The sequence below is a fragment of the Chlorocebus sabaeus genome, chromosome 10, assembly GCF_047675955.1.
Source record: "Chlorocebus sabaeus isolate Y175 chromosome 10, mChlSab1.0.hap1, whole genome shotgun sequence".
Lineage (NCBI taxonomy): Eukaryota > Metazoa > Chordata > Mammalia > Primates > Cercopithecidae > Chlorocebus > Chlorocebus sabaeus.
In genome coordinates, this window is record NC_132913.1 from 30,611,908 (window position 1) to 30,633,639 (window position 21,732).

Here is a 21,732-nt window from a genome sequence, read left to right on the forward strand (position 1 = left end):
GATAGAAAATGATGATGATTTTGGAGATTCATAAAAATTGAAAGCTATATCCTAAGCATCAACAGATACTATCTGGGCTTTCCATGGGAATCATGGATATTACAAGTGTTTTCTCAAAAAGAAAAAAAGAACACTCGTAAGGGAAGTTTATATGTCTAGAAACGCAGGACAGGACAGTCTTTGGAGGGAAACAATACTTATCTAGTTGTATAATATTTCTTAAGAAAAAAGGGTCTCAAATAGGAAAGATGATTTACATTTTGTGCTATTAATAAAGCCTTAATAAAGGAATTTTTAATATGAATATGCCATGATCATTCTCTCCTGTATAGCAATACAGTAATTTGACTAATTACAAGATATTCGTCCAGACACATGATTCTTCAGTGTTATTGTATAAGTAATTGCATTTTAAAGGCTATAAGCTTTACACAGGATCTTATGTCTAGCACTGAAGTTCCAAGAGGCTAAATGATAACATTCCACCTGTCGCTCTGACAACCTTTAGGTTTGTGTAGAGTTATTTCTTGGTTAAGTCTATGTGTCAGAAACTATGCTGTGTTCTGGATGAGGCAAAATTGTGTAACAGCATCAGTAACATGAGTTCTTTTTTTTTTTTTAATTTTTTTTTTTTATTATACTTTGAGTTCTAGGGTACATGTGCATAACGTGCAGGTTTGTTACATATGTATACTTGTGCCATGTTGGTGTGCTGTACCCATCAACTCGTCAGCACCCATCAACTCATCATTTACATCAGGTATAACTCCCAATGCCATCCCTCCCCCCTCCCCCCTCCCCATGATAGGCCCCGGTGTGTGATGTTCCCCTTCCCGAGTCCAAGTGATCTCATTGTTCAGTTCCCACCTATGTGTGAGAACATGCGGTGTTTGGTTTTCTGTTCTTGTGATAGTTTGCTAAGAATGATGGTTTCCAGCTGCATCCATGTCTCTACAAAGGACACAAACTCATCCTTTTTTATGGCTGCATAGTATTCCATGGTGTATATGTGCCACATTTTCTTAATCCAGTCTGTCACTGATGGACATTTGGGCTGATTCAAAGTCTGTGCTATTGTGAATAGTGCCGCAATAAACATACGTGTGCATGTGTCTTTATAGCAGCATGATTTATAATCCTTTGGGTATATACCCAGTAATGGGATGGCTGGGTCATATGGTACATCTAGTTCTAGATCCTTGAGGAATCGCCATACTGTTTTCCATAATGGTTGAACTAGTTTACAATCCCACCAACAGTGTAAAAGTGTTCCTATTTCTCCACATCCTCTCCAGCACCTGTTGTTCCCACATCTCCAAGACAATCCTAAGTCAAAAGAACAAAGCTGGAGGCATCACGCTACCTGACTTCAAACTATACTACAAGGCTACAGTAACCAAAACAGTATGGTACTGGTACCAAAACAGAGATATAGACCAATGGAACAGAACAGAGTCCTCAGAAATAATACCACACATCTACAGCCATCTGATCTTTGACAAACCTGAGAGAAACAAGAAATGGGGAAAGGATTCCCTATTTAATAAATGGTGCTGGGAAAATTGGCTAGCCATAAGTAGAAAGCTGAAACTGGATCCTTTCCTTACTCCTTATACGAAAATTAATTCAAGATGGATTAGAGACTTAAATGTTAGACCTAATACCATAAAAATCCTAGAGGAAAACCTAGGTAGTACCATTCAGGACATAGGCATGGGCAAAGACTTCATGTCTAAAACACCAAAAGCAACGGCAGCAAAAGCCAAAATTGACAAATGGGATCTCATTAAACTAAAGAGCTTCTGCACAGCAAAAGAAACTACCATCAGAGTGAACAGGCAACCTACAGAATGGGAGAACATTTTTGCAATCTACTCATCTGACAAAGGGCTAATATCCAGAACCTACAAAGAACTCAAACAAATTTACAAGAAAAAAACAAACAACCCCATCCAAAAGTGGGCAAAGGATATGAACAGACATTTCTCAAAAGAAGACATTCATACAGCCAACAGACACATGAAAAAATGCTCATCATCACTGGCCATCAGAGAAATGCAAATCAAAACCACAATGAGATACCATCTCACACCAGTTAGAATGGCGATCATTAAAAAGTCAGTAACATGAGTTCTATCATACATATAAGACCCGTTGTGAATATATGATCACTAGATATCTTTTCTTAAAATCTCTCTCCTTAGTTAGCTGCTCCCTAACAATAATATTGACAATATTAATCACCTCTTTCAATACCACACACTTTCCTTCCTTGTTTTAATCTTTATTTCTTAGAACTTAACACTATCTAACCATATATGTGTGTGTTTATGTAAATTAGGTTTTTTTTAGTTGTATTATTTTGCAACTTGGTAAAATTTCATGAGAAAATTTTTTCCATTTTTGTTCAGTGGTGTGTTCTCAATACCTACAACCTAACGCAAGCTTGATAAGTATTTACAGAGCAAATGAAGACAGTATAATTAGTAGTAGGGTAGACTTTTACAGTGATGCGATAGAACAAATGATAAATCCTGCACTGGTTAAAGTTTTTACAGGAAAATCATATTTAATCTGAGTTTTCATGAATAAGTAGGAGCTGACCATGCAGACAAGGGAGCATGGAGAGAGGCTAATTCAGGAAGAGAGAAGAGCATCTACAGAGCATGAGGATGCATGTTGAAAAATAGCAGTCAGTTCTGGGATAGAGAATAAAGGCAACAGGTGTCAAGGAAATTTGGCAGGGGATGGGGTGGTCAGAAAGGGTCAGAGAAGAAGGTTACTGAAAGAGGATCAGAAAAGAGGTAGAGATTGGGCTAAGAATCTTTTATATCTTTGTTAGAAGTTTAAATTTCAGCCTTACAGCAATGAGTAATATTTGAAAGGCTTTTCTGCAGGGCAGTGGAAAGATCAGATTTGCCCTTGAAAGATCACTGTGTTGGCAGTGTGGAGGATGGATAGAAACTCGATATTTGTTGAGTTAATGAATGATTTCTCAACGTTACTTTAGACCTTACAATTTGGTGATTCTTCAAGCTTTACTATAAATATTGACAGATTGAGAAAATAAATAACTCTGAGTGATGGAGTAGCTCTAGTGAGGAAGACAAGATTGCACCCAATTTTTCAGGGCATTAAAATTGGGGAGCTTTCTCTAAGCCACTTACTATTTCTGCAACTATTCCTACCATTACACTAATCTAGGTTACTCCTATTAATAATCTCTTTTCTCTGAAAATCTTTAACTGTCTTAAACAGAAGCTTTCTACTTTAAAAACAAAAACAATTTTTGACTTTTTGCTGTCTGCCAAAATTGATTTGCTACAAATCAAGTTTAGCTATGTACTTCTTATTCATTATGGAAAGTAGTTAATGCAAATTTAAATATCAGCACTCCCCACCGCAGATAAAACAAACTTACATGAAAAACAGATTGCCAGGCAGGCTTTGAGGAGTCTCTGATGTACACACATTCAGAATGATGACTTGTTCCAAATTCCCTTTCAGTAACACACCTTTTATTCTCTCATCTACTCCAATATGTTTGGAATTAGGTCCTAAATGAAAAATAGTTTTCTCAGATGGGTGTTTGAAAGTGGTTAGCATCTTTAACCCTGAGTAGAAAAGTAGTATAGGCAACTTGGTATTCTTTCTTTCAAAGCCTAATATAACTAATGCATTTATCAAGAGCAGAAATTAAATATAGATTGTCTCTAAACTGCTATTTGTATGTAAATATCAACAAGTTTTTTAAGATGTAAGAATTGGCTTAATTTAAAAAAATGCTTTTAACCTAAGCCTTTAGTTTTTAAATTATTTACTCAAGTAAAAGTTTAGGTAGCAGTATAGTAGAGTGTGTAGTAAGGAAGTACTGAGCTAATTTTCTTTAATTAAATAAAACCTCTCTGGCCAGATTATATAAATCAGTTTTGGCACCATGTGAAAAAAATTCATTTGTCAGTAATGAAATGATATTTTGTGTAAACTTTGGCATAAATCATTTACAAATTTATACTAGGTTAGTGTATTTACAAATTTATACTAGGTTAGTAAATTCCCATCCCATGGAAAAGTTGAGAATATTATGCAGACCATGGCTTGAAAAGAACATTGTATCACGTTTATTCATTTTGCACATTTTTTACTGGGTGTCTTATAGATGTCAGGCAGAGAGGAGTGAAGACCAGCAAGATCCCTTCTGTGACAGCACTTACACTTCAGTAAAAAGAGGAGAGAGGCAATAAACAAATAAACAAGTAAGCTACAAGGCATATCACATAGTCAAAAGTGCTTTGCTGAAAACATAACTAATGAGGAAGGCTGCAGGGCTGCTCTGCAGGGCTCTTAAGTGGTCAGAAAATCGTTGCTGAGAAGACAAGACTTGAAGTTGATCTCTGATTTTCTCAGAGGGCCTCTCTTACTTCAACAAGGTGTGATTCAACAATAACAGCAACAAATCACACCAGCGGTTCAGGGGTTTGGGTTGATCATTTACCACATTTTTAAACTTTATACTGTTAGCATTTTAAAGTCACCCGGCATTATTATTAGCAAGTGGATTTATTTTCAATCTCATTTCCTAGTAATGTGATTTAAAACTATCCCCCCAAAAATGGAAATTATGGTTTCAGTAGTTAAAATTATTTTACGGGTTTGGAGCATGCGAAATCAGAGAAGAGCTACAATTAGCCTAAGCCAGTATCAGTTCAAGCTTCCCCCACATGGTTTTACTAATACCCTTCAAATTCTGACTTCTGCCATTCCAGCCATATGTCTCTTTAAGCAGATACACTCTGTAGTGCCAAAGTGTGTCAAGGACATCACTAGGTTACCAAAATCATTTTTATGTGCAACTTCTTGCAATATTCCAAAGTACTCTTCCACCTGAACCCCACCCCAACCCCTAAAATATAATTTTAATAACACACATTAAAATGTCATGCTGATAATAAACTCGGAGATATATTACAGGGAATCTGTCTGTATTTTTTTTTAACGCTTTTGGCACTAACATAATGGCGTAAGCACATGGACTCATACACGTTGCCTAAATTCCTTTTATTTCATTTTTTGCAGGCTTTGGGTACAAAGTAGTGCAAAAATTTATAATTGTTATTCAGTGCATAAATTTTAAGGAAGAGCTGGGATGCTAGGAATATGAATTTGTGTTTGCAAGGTATACTAAGAGAATAGAATTGTACATATATGTGATGTGGCTTTTTAGTTTCTGATTGCAGTTTTATCACCATATTATCTTGTGTTGCTGCTGGGGAAAGCAACAAACAGTGGCTTTTGCCATCTCAGTGAACAGAGATCTCTGGAAATTGCACCTGTTCATTATATGAGAAATCCTTCTGTGGGCAGAGAGGAGGGATTCAGTTTTATTCTCAAACTGTTGCCTAATTCTTATAACTTGTGCATATTTTTTTGAGTCATGATTGTACAATCTGCTACCCATTTTGGGATAAAAACACTATTGAAATTGAGCATGCTAACTTTAACCAAGCTGCATTTTTTATGAATCAGGTTGTAAAGTTGACTGCCACGATACAGTCATGTCCTGTACAAATGAGGGCGCGCACACACACACACATACACACACACACACACTCACAAACACACCAGGGAGAGCATTACATTGAACACTTGGAAGCTCATTATTCTTCCAAAATAAAGAGTTAAATTTTTTCCCTACTAGTCTTTCCATCTTTGAAACACCATGAGTCACGGTGTTTCCCATTTAACAAACACCACGGATTCTTTATTGTCTGTGAGGCTTCCATGTACTGCAGTAAATTTGAATTGGATATGTTATGTCCAAATTGACAGTAGTGATTAAGCCAAAAATAAGTGCATTTTCCTTTAAACGTTAGCTGCAGCATCAAGTAACATTCCCTACATTATGCTATACTGAAACAAGTCAGTCGGCACAGACCAAAATGTTGATGGATATACAGCAGATCAAAAAGAGGAGAATCATTTTGAAGTGCTCGCTATCTGTCTGAGACGATAGGCTTCTGAATTTGTACCTCTTTGCAAAAAAAGACTTCACATTATTTTGTCAGTTTGTTTCAATTTGAGAGGGGTTGAAAATTGGTATTCATTTGTTTGATATAACCCTTAAATTGTACAATTTAAGAAAACTGACTGAAAGAGATAAATTAAATGGGTAGAAATATTTTCAAATCAAAGACCAACTGACATATATAAAAATGATGTATGTTTCTTACAAGGTCCACAGGGAGAATTCTGCAGGCTTGCTATGATCTCTACAATTTGCTTCAGGGCAAACTAGATTCTGGGATATTCTATTATCCCTTTGGTCTGTTTATCATGGAAACTGATGTACAAATCGAGAGTTCTTTTTGGTCTCTTTCTTTTCTATATGGTTGGAACTGGTAAGAATTCACTTATCTCATGTCCTCACCTTCAGTAAAGTGCTACAGAAGAGTTCAGTGACCAGTAATCAATTATTATTGAGAAGCAATCAATTGCTAATTTCCATAATTATGCACATCTAAACACTATGAACAAGAAAGAGAAACAAAGCTGCACTCCCAGCATTGCCTTGTTAGCAGTATTTTGTTAACACAGGCTCTAAAAAAAGCTGCCGCAGCTGGTACCACAAATGTGTTTCCAGTATTCAGGCCATCAACGTGATTCGTCGCTAAATGTATAGAATCAGCTTCTTGCTAAAAACTACAATTACAGGTGATATACAGATTGAAATCACAGGGCTGGTTTGTCGAAGAAAATTGTCCTAATGATGGGTTTTCGGATGGGGAATGCAGCTCTTTTCTTTCTCTGTGATGGGTTGTGAAGGCAGCTGCACCTGCCTCTATGCTGTATTCTGCCGCACTTAATGATATCTGATGATATCATTAGGCAAAGTGTTCATAAACAGATGTTGAGCCTGTGCCTAAATGCTGTCAGATGAGCGGTTGCTGGCCTGAAACAGTATTATTTATATAGAACATTTACGTTTGTTATGTTAATAACCCCACTATTAGCTCTCTGGATGTTGCGTTAGGAATGTAAATGTAGTTAATATGAATAACAACCTCTTTACTCTTTGTGCTGCAGTTGAGTATAACTTTTAGGCTTTGGGAGAGAAACAAAGATACCCCCACCAAGTCCTTTTGACTTCGTGATTTTTTTTTTTTGGCACCATTTGAAATTTTGATCAGAAGATAAATGGTAAGAATCCTAGGACAGATGTTAAATATTAGAATTTGATTTTCCTCACGGTTCATAATTTTGAGAGATTCTGATATCTGTGAGTTACTTTGTGTGAGCCCAGTTTGTTACCCTAATATATCAGAGTGGTGATCATGGACACTCAATTGACAAGTATCCATTTCAACTAGAAAGTCCTAAACACACTGTCAGATATGGACCCATTTTTGTTCCAGTTCTTTTACTGACACGATCACATTTTCTCCCGTCTAACCTATTGGGACACTAAGGTCATATGTCACAGTCATTTTTGTCATATTTGTGTTGGTGATTTAGGCAATACCTTGATGTCATACTCACAATGCCTCAAAATGTCACATGACAATTACTGCGTGTGTGTTTAAGCCAAAGTTGAATTTTATGCCTCATAGTTAATTCATGCAGAGTAAGTTATGTAAATTCTGACAGTCATCAAATGCGCACTATTTCTCTGAAATACTGTTCTACTGTGATAGCCACATTATTTTGTTTTTGAAAGTGCCTTTGTCATTCTTTATGATATTTTAACTCTTTCGGAAATTTTCAGTACTGAAAAATTACACTTGCTTATTTTCAGGATTAGAAAAAAACTGTTATTTTGAATTATTAATGAAGAATAAAACCAAACAGTGTTAAACTGGTGCTTCATTACAACCATAATTAGAGGTCAGGGTGATTTTTGAAGTGTCAGCCTCATCTCAATTAACGCTTATGAAATCATTCACGTTGCTAAAAGTGGTAAAGGTGTCCGTGTGTGTTGGTCTGTAGGTGTGAGCAGCAAACTAGAGGTACATGTTTACATGTGTGACTGCTCTCATTCCATCTTACACCTAAGGATAGTCTGAATTATCTGTGATTTTAAATAATCATTATAAAATTTCAATGATGATAGTTTTTCCCATGCTTCCACTACCTGTCATTTCAATGCCGATCTAAAAAATGCTGAAAACACCAGATTCTTTTTATTTGGAGATTTACCTCCAATCTTCCAAATAAGGAAATTGAAAAAGTAAATTAAGTCAGAAGATGTTCCATTCTCTAGGAATCGCCTACTGATTATGATGTTTATGTGGAGTAGATTTTTAAAAATCTGTAACTGTTTGATAAGAAAAATGTGGGCACTGGAAGGAATGAAATAACTCCTAACATCCTGAACAACACATACAAATATAAAATGTCAAAGGACTTTGAAGATCTATCAAGTTATTTAGACCCTCCAAAGTTTTTATTGACATTGTTGGAAGTTGTTCAGAAGAAACTTGAAGATTGCCTTTTTATTTGTTCATCTAGTCAACACTTAGCAAAGCTAGCCAATAAAAATGTTCATTCTGAACTTGGAAATTTAGATCGATTTGAGTGAGAGGATAAAAGAAACTGCTGAAAGCATCAACTATTGTTGAAACAAGATCAATTCATCAAAGTCTGTTTAACAGGCATGGAAGCCCACCGCTATCTCCAAGAAGTCTTCATTTCCTGTCTTTTCCTCAGTGGCAGTAATTCTGACCAGTTCCTTAGGATGAATGCCTATCCATGGCATACATTAATTCACCTTCATTCTTAAAGATGGAAAGTGATGTAGTCATTTAGCTTGTAATTTTCTAAAATAATTCAGTTTCTTATGTTGAAATTGGGTGAGGGGGTCACTTTGCATGTGAAGATATCTCTGCTGAAGCCAATTAATGCATTCTATTTTTTGATATTTGTATTTACCTACATAACTAGACTTTTATGTAAATCTATTGATGTATAATAAATATCTTTCGTATTAGTATGATGACATTGTTAACTTATGTGCAGGGATTATAGCTCTTCCTGTGTCCCACAACAAACTCCAGGGTCCAAGTGTAAAGTCATGGATAAATCTGAAATCAAGCAATGTGAATTTTAGCCTTAGCTAAGCAAATTACTATGTATGGTTGAGTAAGTGCATTACCTTTCTAGGCCTCAATTTCTCTGCTGTAATATATTTATGTTACCTTACTCTCTTCCTTCTTGGAAGGATGTGCATATGGATGATAAAATATTAAGATCAGTAGAAGAAGAATGGTTTATGAGTCCACTATTTCAACTTAAACTTAGTGACAGTTAGTTGAAATATAATAGGCCTTTTTGACAACACATTGAAATAAACACTTATTATAAAATATCTCCTTGCAATGATAGCAATATTATCATAGTTTTATTTTTATTTTCTTAATTTTTGTTTATACCCTAAAAATGGAGAGAATATATAAAAATATATTTTACCATCACAAAACAGATTTATTTTCAGACTGTCTTCTCTCTGAAAACTACTTCAAATCAATATCTATTCATGTTTATAATTAGTTTAATTTTCAGCATATTTTTTAAAAAGCATATCTTTGATTCACTGATACCTCATTTTGTGCCTCCTGGATGTATTATAACTGGAATGACCAGGGATTTTTATCATTTGCCTGAGTTTCAACGTTTATAATAGTTAGGAGAGTTTGTGTAGAACTCTACACTCATGAACATAAGAAAATTGTTTGCCTTTTAAAAGTAAGGCTAGTATCTTCAGAATGGACCATAACTAGTTCCATATCAAAGAAAAGTTGGAAACTGCCTAGAGGATGCTAATCCATTAGTTATTTTATTTTATCACTTATTTTTCCAATGTATGAAATTATATATTTTGTGGGCCAGGTGCAGTAGCTCATGCCTGTAATCCCAGCACTTTGGGAGGCCGAGGCGGGTGGATCATGAGGTCAGGAGATTGAGACCATTCTGGCTAACACGGTGAAACCTCGTCCCTACTAAAAATACAAAAAAAATTAGCCGGGCGTGGTGATGGGCGCCTGTAGTCCCAGCTACTCAGGAGGCTGAGGCAGGAGAATGCCGTGAACCCAGGAGGTGGAGTGTGTAGTGAGCCAAGATCACCCCACTGCACTCCAGTCCGGGCAACAGAGCGACACTCTGTCTCAAAAAAAATAAAAAAATAATATATTTTGTGGTAAGATGGCCCCAAGGAGCAAATAGGAAACATAAAATACTTAGTCAACTGTCTCTGTTCTATTTATGTATCTTACTGGTCTTTATTAAAATATCTATTGTAGTATGTAAGTAAAGCCAGTTTGAAAGTCTGGGGCTTATATTGTACCCAGAAGGTCATCTGGGTCTCTTTGAGAGAAAATTGGAGTTGTAAAGACAATAGACATGCTGTAGCGTGAAGGTTAAAAGTTTAAGAATGGATGCAGTACGCACAAAGTATGCTTCTGAAAATAACTGCAAAAGTTATGTGAATTAATATGAATTCTTCATTGTTACTTAGCATGTACAAGGACTACTAGTCTATTCTTACCATTTTGTGTTGGTCTTTCAGTCTAAAACAGCCATAAGCAATCAACTAATAAATATATTTTAAAGGATCATCATGATTTGATATATGTTTATCAATTCTTCTACTGGGTACATTCTTCTACTGGGTGCTTTAATATCATCAGGGAATTGTCCAGCAAATAACTGAAGACCTCAAAGCTGATTTTCACCTGGAAAGGAGGAGAAGGGGGGAAAAGAGGAGGGAGAGAGTGAGACTACTGAATTTCTGGATATAACACCATTAATCAAATTCCACCTTCATTAAGCAAAATGCTTCAATGGACAAAATGTATTTGCCATGATGAACAGAATTTGTCCTGGATGGTCAGAGTAACCAGTTTCTTGGGTCCATTTCTTCTACAAGGAATGGCTTTTTAAACGGGGGGGTGGGGAGTGGGGACGCAGGGTATGCGATGTCTATGGTAGTGGCCCGAATTTGGGCATCTGTAATTATGTTGGTTTGCAATTAAGCTGACTTGTGGTGGGAGGATTAATGTCAGAAGTTCCCCATTTTTCAATCTTGTGTCTACATCAATAAGATCGAACTAATTGCTAATTGGCATTTAGAAAATGAACTACTCTGGTACCCTGGAGCTTTGCTGTGATATGGCATGGAATTAGGAATATGATATTTCTCTCTTCGATAACAGAGAATGGTATTTACTCTAGGATGTAGCATAGATTGTCATTATAATTTTTTTTTATCCAAAATATAAATAAAAGGATCAGTTCACTATTTATAGAACATAATTATTTACAAGGTGTGGATTTCCTAGATACCATTATCTTGGACTAAATCATAAGAAATAGACATCATTCATCAAGAGTTAAGGCAAAGCTTCACCCTGAATAACCTTTATTGTCCTCAATTTTCAAACAACATTACAATTCTTTGTAGTTTGGTTTACATTGTATTGCAGTGTTTTTAATGCCCCTCTCTGCCCCCCATTGCTTTTGGCAAAGAATACCCTAACATATTTAGTGACTTTTAGTTTTTTATGGTATATTTTCTAGGGAAATTTATAGTTTGGAAAACATTTGTTTAAAGAGCTTTCTTTATGTACTACTGCCATCTAAATAAATAAATAAATATTGTTAAGCTAGTACCAGAAAATTATGTTTTTAAGAGTCATTTAATAGACTTTTAAAAAATAGATTTGCCTTTCTCTACCTTCTAGAATCATTAAAATAAAATAATCTTTAAAATGTGGTTGTCTTCAAAACACCGAAATATTTGGGATTTCATTTCAATCGCTTATGATTAGCATTTTTTTAGACTTGTATTTTCTAAAATGTGGCCCACATTTTCCATAATGATCTATGGAAAAATTATCAATGGTCAAATAAGTTTGAGGAAATTTGCATGTGCTATAATATTTTCTACCTGGAGAGCCACAGTGCAAATTAACATCAAGGCTGTGAGAAGTCCTGAATAAAAATATTTGTTTGCTTAACTCAGAATTTAAAATATTTCCATAACTATGGAATATCCTTTTATCTTTGGAGTAAACACTACAGAGCTGATGGTCAACCCAACTCACATTGACCAACATTTTACAAATTCTTTTGCGTGAAAGGCATAGGCAGATTATTTCCACATAAACTGTCACCTTGAAAAATTCTGATTTCTTCCACATTCTTTGGGAATTGAATAGCTAAAATATATTACCGAGCTGTAAATAAATCTTTCTTAAAAAGTGTACAATCTTGGAAAGTTCCATTGCAGCAGCATCATCAAAACCATTATTTATAATTTTAATAAGTACGTAAAATTTTCTGATTTAGGGTTTCTCCTGTTGAAATGACATATAACATTGAACTAGAATAACACTTTATAAAATAATTTAAAGAAACATTTTTTCAGGAAAAGAATAGATGTGTAATACATTACAAAAATTAGAAGGCATATAAGCAAGAAATGATTGACAAGCTGGGCCTGGTGGCACAGGTTTGTAGTTCCAGCTACTCTGGAGGCTGAGGGAGGAGGATTGTGGGGCCCAGGAGTTTGAGGCTGCATTGAGCTATGATCACACCACTTCACTCCAGCCTGGACAACAAAGTGAGATCCTGTCTCTAAAAAAATTAAATAAAATAAAAGATCGACATTGAATGTAAGGCCAACCAAGACTAGTCCAGCCCTTTAAGAGAAACTTGTGCTATTAAGGGTTTTGGTGCTTTTTTTAGCAAAGTGGGAAAATGCAACTGTATACTGGTTAATATCCTACTGGTCTCTACACTCTTTAGTTAGGTTAAATACATGGTGTGAAGGTGGTTTTGCATTGCTAAAGATCTTTTTATTTATTTATTTTTTTAGGATCTCAAAATTGTTACTCAATTCAGTTAGATAATTGAACCTGTGTCTGAATTACATGACACAGGAGATATGCAGAAATAATGCCTATGGTTCTTCAACCTGAAACCGACAAATGAAAGCTGCTCATTCCAGGGTTCTAAAATTGTGAGATGGTTGCAGCCCGATTTCATCATTTCCATATATTTGTTGATCGACTTGGAACCTAAGGAACCATAACTTAGAAACTGTTTTAGAATACACCAAGATTATCCTGCAGTGTCTTAGGCATGGATTTTTGCTACTAAATATTTTCTCAGAACATCAATAATTGTCTTTTCATTTCAAACATATTAAAAATGCTATGGTAACAAATTATCATTGAAGTTTGTTGCCCCAAAGTTGTCATGATGGGACAAGATTCTGAGGCTCTAAAATGATGTTGTCTACAGAGCAATTTTACCTGCTCAGGTATTTTTTTTTTTTCTTCAAACAAGAACCTCTCCCTTGCATTGGCCTCAGTAAAACAGAAATGGCCCTCTGAATTCCTTCCTAATAAATGGATTCTGAACAGGAATGACAATTATCCCACAATCATAGTTTAGAATGAAAAATTTACATCATCTCCAACTCTTCACACTTTCAAAGGGAACTGGTAAGCTCTGAGGTTCAGTTATGAGAGGCAGTTTTGAAACTGCAGCTCCTCCCTCCAAGGAACTGCGTTCACCTCGATCGGAGTGAGTAAGTAGAAATCTGTGACATAATGATAGTGGCGACATTTGTGCAAACAAGTGTCTCATTGAAAGCAAAGAAGCACATTGCTCGGTAGGATCCCTCAGAGCCCTAAAAGTAAAAGTATGGCTGTCTACGAGCACACTCATACACACAGTAGTATTTCAATACTGCTGGCGTAGCTAGCAAACAAAATATGGTTCAAATGGTTTAACAGTCCTAGAAACGGAAGGCACCAGTTTAATGAGGTCTCCTCTGCTTGAAATTAAAGTGGAAGGAGTTTTACGGAGAACAGTATTCAATAACAAAATATTAAATGATAAACACAGATTGCTTAAAATCAGACGGGCCATTTTAAGAAAAGCATTTTAGCTCATCATGATATGTAGCACCTTATTTAAATTAGGAGGTGTTAATTCGTAGCTTGAATAATATATTAATATAATATGTAAAGTGAATGGCATTGTTAATCACAGTCGCGCCTGGAACGACTTTGCTTCTGTGCACTGAATGTTAATTTTGCAAAACATTAATTTCAAAGATTTTGCAGCAGTGCTTTTGTAATTAAATATTAATGTCACATGTTATTGCAGTAGCATGTTTATGAAAGCCGGCAACACTTCAAGTCAACTCATTTGTTTTTATATTTATTCTTGTACATCTGCAATCCCTTCCATTTCACAATTTCAAAGTGAAGGCCATTTTGAATAGTCAATATGTGAACATTTTTCATTGTAAGCGTTTTTTAACATCCAACAGGGTAAATATTTAATGTTGTGTTTTTAGCTGGTATAATTTTTGAGAAAATTGGCTATAACTTTTAACAACTCAAAGGTACCTAAACTGTCTCCAGTTTTGGCTTAAGTGATCTGAAAATAAAGTAGCAATAAATGTGATGAAGCTGTGTAAAAATATTTAAGAATTAGAAGGCTTTATATGAAAGTTTGAAATTAGAATTGCAATTCTATACACAGGATATATCAGCAGTTACCATTTCTCCATATATTTTTATTATGGCACTGTATTGTGTCAGGAAAACTGAAAAGACAGCATAGACTTTCGGTTAACTTTTTCAAGTTCCATAACTAGACAAAGAATAGAAAAATGTTGCCTGTTGGTGATGTGATTTACACTTATTACATGTTCTGAAGTTATACATTTGCATCAAAGGAAAATCTTTTTTATGTTCACCATCTTATTCCAAGTACAGACAGTATACAGGTCATTACACTTGGTTTGCCCATGACTCTTTTGACCAAATCGCTACAGCTGGTAATCTTGTCCATGGTATTACCAATCAGTTAGAGTTAGCCTAACAGTTAACTCATTTCCATTTTTGAACCTTGACAAGAAATAACATTCAAGGAATTATATTTTAAGCTGTTATTTTATCCATCTAGTAAAGTTGTCTTTACAATCAAATCCCCAGATACATTTTGTCTTTTGCATTATGGAATGAGTTATCCATAGTACCAAAAAAATCAGGAAAAATCAAGATATATTATGTTTGGTTATGGACACATTTAGCAGTTAAAAATTATATCTGCACCTGATGTTGCATGTTAACAGCTAATGCCATTTGACAGTGATGAAATTAAAGGATGAAGAAGAGATACAAACTACATTTTACAAGCATGATGGGTCTCCAACAATGCCATTTAAATATTATTTGTCACTATTTAAAATGAACCTTTCCCCTTTAAGCTATGCCATTATGCTCATTTGTCCTGTCACCACTGACAGGCTATATGACTCACACACAAAAATGGTCATTAGGTACTGCATCTTCATCTTATTAAAAAAAAAGAGAGACACAGAGAGAGAGAAAGAAAGAAAGAAAGCATTCTGATGCCTCTAAAAGCCTGTAATTATTTTCATCCGAAGAGATAGTGTTGCTCGGAAGGTAATTTAATAACCTTTTGCATGTACCTGGGGAATGCCTCTCCAGGGAACCAAGGTGCCGACATGCCATTCAGTCGTCAAAACATGACCTTTAATGGTTGCTTGGAGAGAAGTTAGCGTGGAATGTTGTACACGGTGCAATGCTAATTCTGCTTTCTAATATATGCAAAATTTAGTTCTTGAGCAATGATCTTTGTAAGATGAATTAATATAGGTACTGCTCCAGGAAACAAAAGAAATTGCAACATGAAGGCACCACCCCCCTTCCCCCACCATGATCTTTTATACTTCAAACTGAAGTAGCTAACAACTTGCACAGTTTGTATTAAAAATAGTGCGAAACACTCCAGAAGTCTTTGCTTCCTTTCCCCCTTTAAGTTGGTTGATGAATTCTATTCTATATACCATGGAAATGTAAAACAGGATTAAAGGGATTTTCTTTGATAAGTTTATTTCCCAAAATAAAGCATTGGCCCCAACTCCTTGAAGAAGAAAAAGAAACGCTTACCTTTAATATACCCTCTCTGTTTTATAACACAATTTATGTGGCTCGTTGAAATTACTAATGCAGTGACTGAGTTAATTTTAAAAAAATCCTTCATGGATTTTCATGTTGAAATATGATATTTTGAACACTTGCATATACAAAAAGATGCACAGGCTGTTTCCTGTGACAACCAGGTTCAGAAACTCCTTATTTTGGTAGTCTGATATTAGATCCCGCCTTAGTTAGAAATGCTAGGATTTCAACTCCTACCCCTGACACGCCATCCGTCAATTTATTAGCACGCTGGTGCAGTAAGCCACTGAACAGGCTATATCAATTCGTTTAGTTTTTTTTCTTTAAAATGTCTGTAATCCTCAGCTCTGCTCTCTCAACCGGTCAGCATTAAAGATTTATGTTGCACTTTTTTTCATTGCCACACCTGAATATGGATTACTTAAATGGGCTGTAAATAATTTATATCTGGGAATAAGTTTCCATTACTGACCAATGTTGTAATTTAATATACTGTATTATGGGTTATACAATTTTAGATTGTTTTCTGTGTGCATTCTGCAGTCAGGCAGACAACAGTTTAAGTAAAAAGGGTGAGATGTTTGTTCAGCTTATTTTCATGTTCACTCTGTGTGCTCAAATCAGCAACAGGGCTAAAGGAAGCAGAAAGCTACTTTCAACTGCATGTTTTTCTGCTATTTATGGAAATCTTTTTTTTAAGGCACTTGACCTGAAGCAAAATACAAAAACATATAATAGCATATTATTGATAAATACAAAAAAAAGAATAAAATGTGCTAATGTGGGTGGCTAGAAATCTTAGTTCTTGAGAATTGAAAAATAATCTTGATGCCTGAACCCAAAGGTTAACTTTCCTGTTTAGTGCTTGGTTCTTCTGTGCATAAAAATGCACATAATAAAATTATAATTTATTTGACAGTTAGGTTTGAATGAGGCTACTGGATCAAATATGTAAAATGTTAAAGGACAAGCTACTTTTAAAGCATAGGCAAGTGTTTACTCTTAAAAGAGCTTTAAACAATTTAAGATTAAGTTGAGTATAGTAAAAATTAATAATAGATTAATACATGAAAATCTATGAAGACACATAAGATAATGATTTAAAAAGGAATAATTTAAAAAGATGAATTAAAAAGTCGAATCAGAAAAGAAGGCCAGCATAAACTAGGGAAAAACATGCTGTGAATAAAGTCTGTTAGATCTTGAAATAGGAGAACTGCTAAATAATGCATAGTTTTATTTTTCTATCATTTGCATAAACCTTAAGAGAGTATTTATTTGTGTAAAACTTGATGTATCGAGTAAGGAGAATGAAAAAAATGGCATTCATTTTGTTTTCATTTTGGTATTTAGGAAAAATATTCTGTTACATATGGACTACTTAGACCTAATCATCTGACTGAATGTGCTGTGTGCCTTGAGCCAGGTTGGAAAGGGCTGGCTGCAGAACAGTGCCCTGGTCTTGCTGCAGGCGACGCAGGTTGGCCCATGCTCTGCTGGGGAGCAGATGGTGAGCCAATGCTTGTAGTCACACTTACCTTCCTTGCTAAATCCATAATCCCTCACTGGACACGGAGCCAAGGCAGGCTTTGGAGGCAGAAAGGAGGTTACAATCTGGACTTGGGTAGTGACTGCCAGAACTGAGAAAACAGCTCAGAAATTTCAAATGCTTAACAAGTTATCTGTCTTGTCCCTAAGCCAGTGCAGCATTTTTAAAAGTAATTAAGACATGATTGAAAATGTGTATGCCATCTAAATACAAAAATCTTCAAAAATCACCAAAACCAATCATTAAAAGCCACATTTAATATGACATTATGCAAAAATATATTTTATTTTAAATATATTTTTGCGATTGAAAGAAAATATGTAAAGTTAAAAAAAAGAGGAGGCATTTATTTTTTAGGAAAAGGCACTTTTCTTTACAAACCTGGACCTTATAGAAGGAAAATATTTCATACATGTCTATAAATATGCTGCATGTATGAAATATTTTCCTTCTATAAGGAAATAGATAGCTATGCAACTATACTAACAGATTCTTCTATATAAGTTTTTCTTTCAAAATATTAAATGATTATAGTTGATTTTTCTATATAGAATACTTATGTATGTATATGTATGTTTTTATATGTGTGAATGGAGTTCATCATCAACACAGACATTATAAATCAGAAAGACAAAATAAAAATATTGAGTGGGTAGCCAAATTCTAATCATTTATAATAAAAGGGATAGTAAGTACCATCTGTTTAATGTAAAAAAAAAAAAAACAACTGATAAAATGCATACTTATCTAGTAAATTAAAATCATGGAGTAATTCATATAAAACAAAATATGTATAAAATGTCAACATATTACATTAGGGTGTGATAGATTTAAACATGTACTATCTACATAATAGTATGATATGAGAAATAGAAAAATCTTCTGATTATGGTTTGTGCTATACCACAATTTTTAAATGTTTTTCTAATAAGTGGGGTAACAAAATTCCTTAGTTTTCTCCACTGAATTTTTATGATTCCTCATTATCTTAGGTAACACTTTTGTCTTGCAAATGATTCCTAGGCATACTTTCATTGAAGTTTATTGACTTGAGGGAATTTCTTATAACCTTCCTTCCTCCATCTTGCAACATCTACATTTCTCAAGCTGACAAAATGCTACCAATACCCTATTTGTGTTTATGAATAACTTGAGCTCTCCAGTCTAGGACTATCATCAACACCTTTCATAATTTCCCCCTTTTTCTGTTGCCTCTTTTTTTTTTTTTTTTTGAAAAGTATTGTCACTCTTAGGAAATTTTTCTTAATTTCTTCTCTTTGTGACTCTTCTTCAGAATTCATTTCTTGCCAGTGCCTTCATCCTTCAATATGTCCTTTTCTGGTTATAACTGACGCAAAGAAATAAAAACATAGAAGCTTCTGCTCTGCCTCACCTGAAAATTCCAGAAATGTGCCTTGATAGGAAATACGTGCAGGTCAGTATTTATAAAAGGAGATATAAGAACAAAAATGTTTATCGTAATACATTTGGGAAATATTATGCTTAGTTTTTATTCACACAGTGATGTGCCTGTTGGTTTTAACTTTTATTTTAATTTAGATTACATTAGAAAACTGAACCCTCAACTATAATTAAATTTACAGAAAGTAATGTTTTCATGATTTTGGTAGGAAAATTTTACTATAGGATGACATCATAAAGTAGTTTATCACTTCATTTCCAAACTTCAAATGAGGAAATATGATATTTACAAACATTTTGTTTTTCTTTTTAAAAGGGCTAATTATATAGAGTTTCAAAAAGGCCTGGAAAGACTGAGTTAATGTGATTTCTGTTCTCAGGTGAGAAAGAAAGGGAGAAAACTTTAACGGTTACTTTAGACAGTGCAAATCCCATAAAATCACATTTCAGAAGGCCAGACATGGTGGCTCATGCCTGTAATCCTAGCACTTTGGAAGACCATGGTGGGAGGACTGCTCAAGGCCTGGAGTTAGGAACCAGCCTGAACAAAATAGAAAGACCCCATCTCTACAAGGAATTAAAAAAAAAAAAAAATTAGCACACTGTGGTGGTGCTCGGCTGTAGTCGCAAGCTACTTGGGAGGCTGAGGAGGGAGGGTTGCTTCAGCCCAAGAGTTTGAGATTGCAGTGAGCCATAATTGTGCTATTGCAATCCCACCTGGGTGATGGAGAAATACCCCATCTCAAAAATAATTTGAAAATCACATTTCTCTTAATAAATATCAAAAGATTATTCTAGGACGTTGTAGGCATCAACAACTTAGAAGCATCAAGTCAAAATGATGTAAATTTTAGTAAAAAACAATATGGTCTTTAGTATTAGATATATTTCCTCTGTCCAAGAGTTTTAAGCAAAGACATTGAGCTTGAAAACAGGAAACCTGAGTTTGCATTCCACTTCTGGCAGACTAAGAAATATAAGAAGTATTTATATATCTGGACCCTAGTTTCCTCACCCATATAATTACAGCATTTTCCTAATGATTTCTAGCATTTTGATTGCTTACAAAACAGTCTGTGGCTATGTGAAGGTGGAAGAATTAAGTACTAATAAATAGCACAATACAGGTGATATCTCCAGGCAACACGTGATTAATTACCAAATAAGAGATTCAGGCAGTTCCTGAAACTAGTTAACAAGGTAAACATTTATATGAGTTCTTAATGTTTTATGTTCTAAATTTCTCATTGCATAATTTTTGATACATAAATTGGAACACATTTTGGCCAATTTAGTTGACATTAACAATGGGAAATGTCTCTATGTAGATCTCTGAACAAAATTTTGTAACACCCTCCATGTCTCAGAACATTACCACCAGAAATGCCATTGGCACATTCCATGCATGAGTTCCACATTTTTAGGGAATCTAAGATTCCAGAAATGCAGAGATAGGAGCTATATCTATAGACACTAGGGAGAAAGTGAGTAGCAGAAGTGAGCTACACAAGCAAAAAAAATATATATATATATATATATATATATATGTACTCAAGATTAAATTAGAAATCCAGTTTATCAAAATCCTTGGAGATGGCTTCTGATCTCTAGTCGAGTCTTCAGCCCTTTGATATGTCACCTATTAGCCACCCGAGAGGCATGTGCCAATTCTCATGTAGTATATAAAGTCTCCAAATAATTATTATCTTAACTATCAACATTATTATAAACATTATTAATTAAGAGAGACCTCAGTATTTCCATAAAAGGGAAGAGCACTCTTGTGGAAAAGGACCTATTAAAGAATTGGAAATGTCTACGTTGTCAGAAGTTGCATCTCTTGGATGAAGCATAAAGCAGAGATCTTGATGTTAATGGTCACAGAAGATTCTGTGTTGCCATCTGTCAGGAATTATTTACCAGTTTTTGCTGACCAAATTCCAAATTAAGGAGCTCCATTTACTGGCTCAAACTTACCCTCTGTCTTAATTAAAAATAGTGTCCATCTTTGCTATTTATGACCTATTATAAAATACATGGACTTTAGGATTTTAAAAAGAATTGTGCTTCCTCTTCTTTAGTTCAGGTTATCATCACCTATTGATTGAATTTCTACCATACGTTCATAAACAATATTCACATCAGACTTCCTGACCCACTCTCAGCCATTCTCCTGGGGCTGGCTGCCAGAGAGATTATTCCAAGATGCAAACTGTTTTTTTAGTTGTTCACTGTTAATAATTTCTCTATGAATCCCAATAGCCTTTAGGAAAAACAGTTCAAACTCTTTAGTATAACTTTCAAAGTTCTCCATGATCTGGCTGCTGCTTATCTCTCTAGCATTATATCCTATGCTGAATCGAACTTCTATCCAAGCTAGAAGCTTACCTACAAGTTACCAAACTTTAAGTTGGTTTTCCAGATTTATTTTTAACCAGGAATGCTGTTCTACCTAGCCACATTTTCTAATTTTTCCTCCAAAAGGCCATTCCAAATCGCTTTCCTCAGCCCCCAAGTCTGGTTGGATGTGTCCTTTTTATGTGCTCCTATAATACCCTGAATTTTCACAATTATACATCAGAGTAAAATTGTCTGTTTCCCTGTGTTTCCCATTAGAATATGAACTTAGGTTCAGGGGCCAGGTTATATTACTTTTTATACTTCCAAGGCCTAGACTATTCTGTGGCAAAAAGCAGTATTTGGCATAGTTGAGCTCTGTCCTAAAATACCTTCTTCTCTGGCATTAGGCAGTCAAAATGTTTC

At 34.9% G+C, this 21,732-nt stretch overlaps 1 protein-coding gene and 1 long non-coding RNA gene across 4 annotated transcripts in view; one reads left to right on the forward strand and one right to left on the reverse strand.

Moving 5' to 3' along the window:
• The window catches only part of ARHGAP15 (Rho GTPase activating protein 15), a 631,557-nt gene that overhangs the window by 215,559 nt on the left and 394,266 nt on the right, over positions 1-21,732 (forward strand). The gene's annotated exons all lie outside the window — the stretch shown is intronic.
• The window catches only part of LOC140712564 (uncharacterized), a 142,971-nt gene that overhangs the window by 70,468 nt on the left and 50,771 nt on the right, over positions 1-21,732 (reverse strand). For 2 of the 3 annotated variants that reach the window (XR_012094182.1, XR_012094181.1), the window contains one exon: positions 3,422-10,724. This is a non-coding gene — a long non-coding RNA (uncharacterized lncRNA). Of the gene's footprint in view, positions 1-3,421; positions 17,346-21,732 lie in introns of those variants that run through there. The other variant, XR_012094180.1, reaches the window with a different exon arrangement.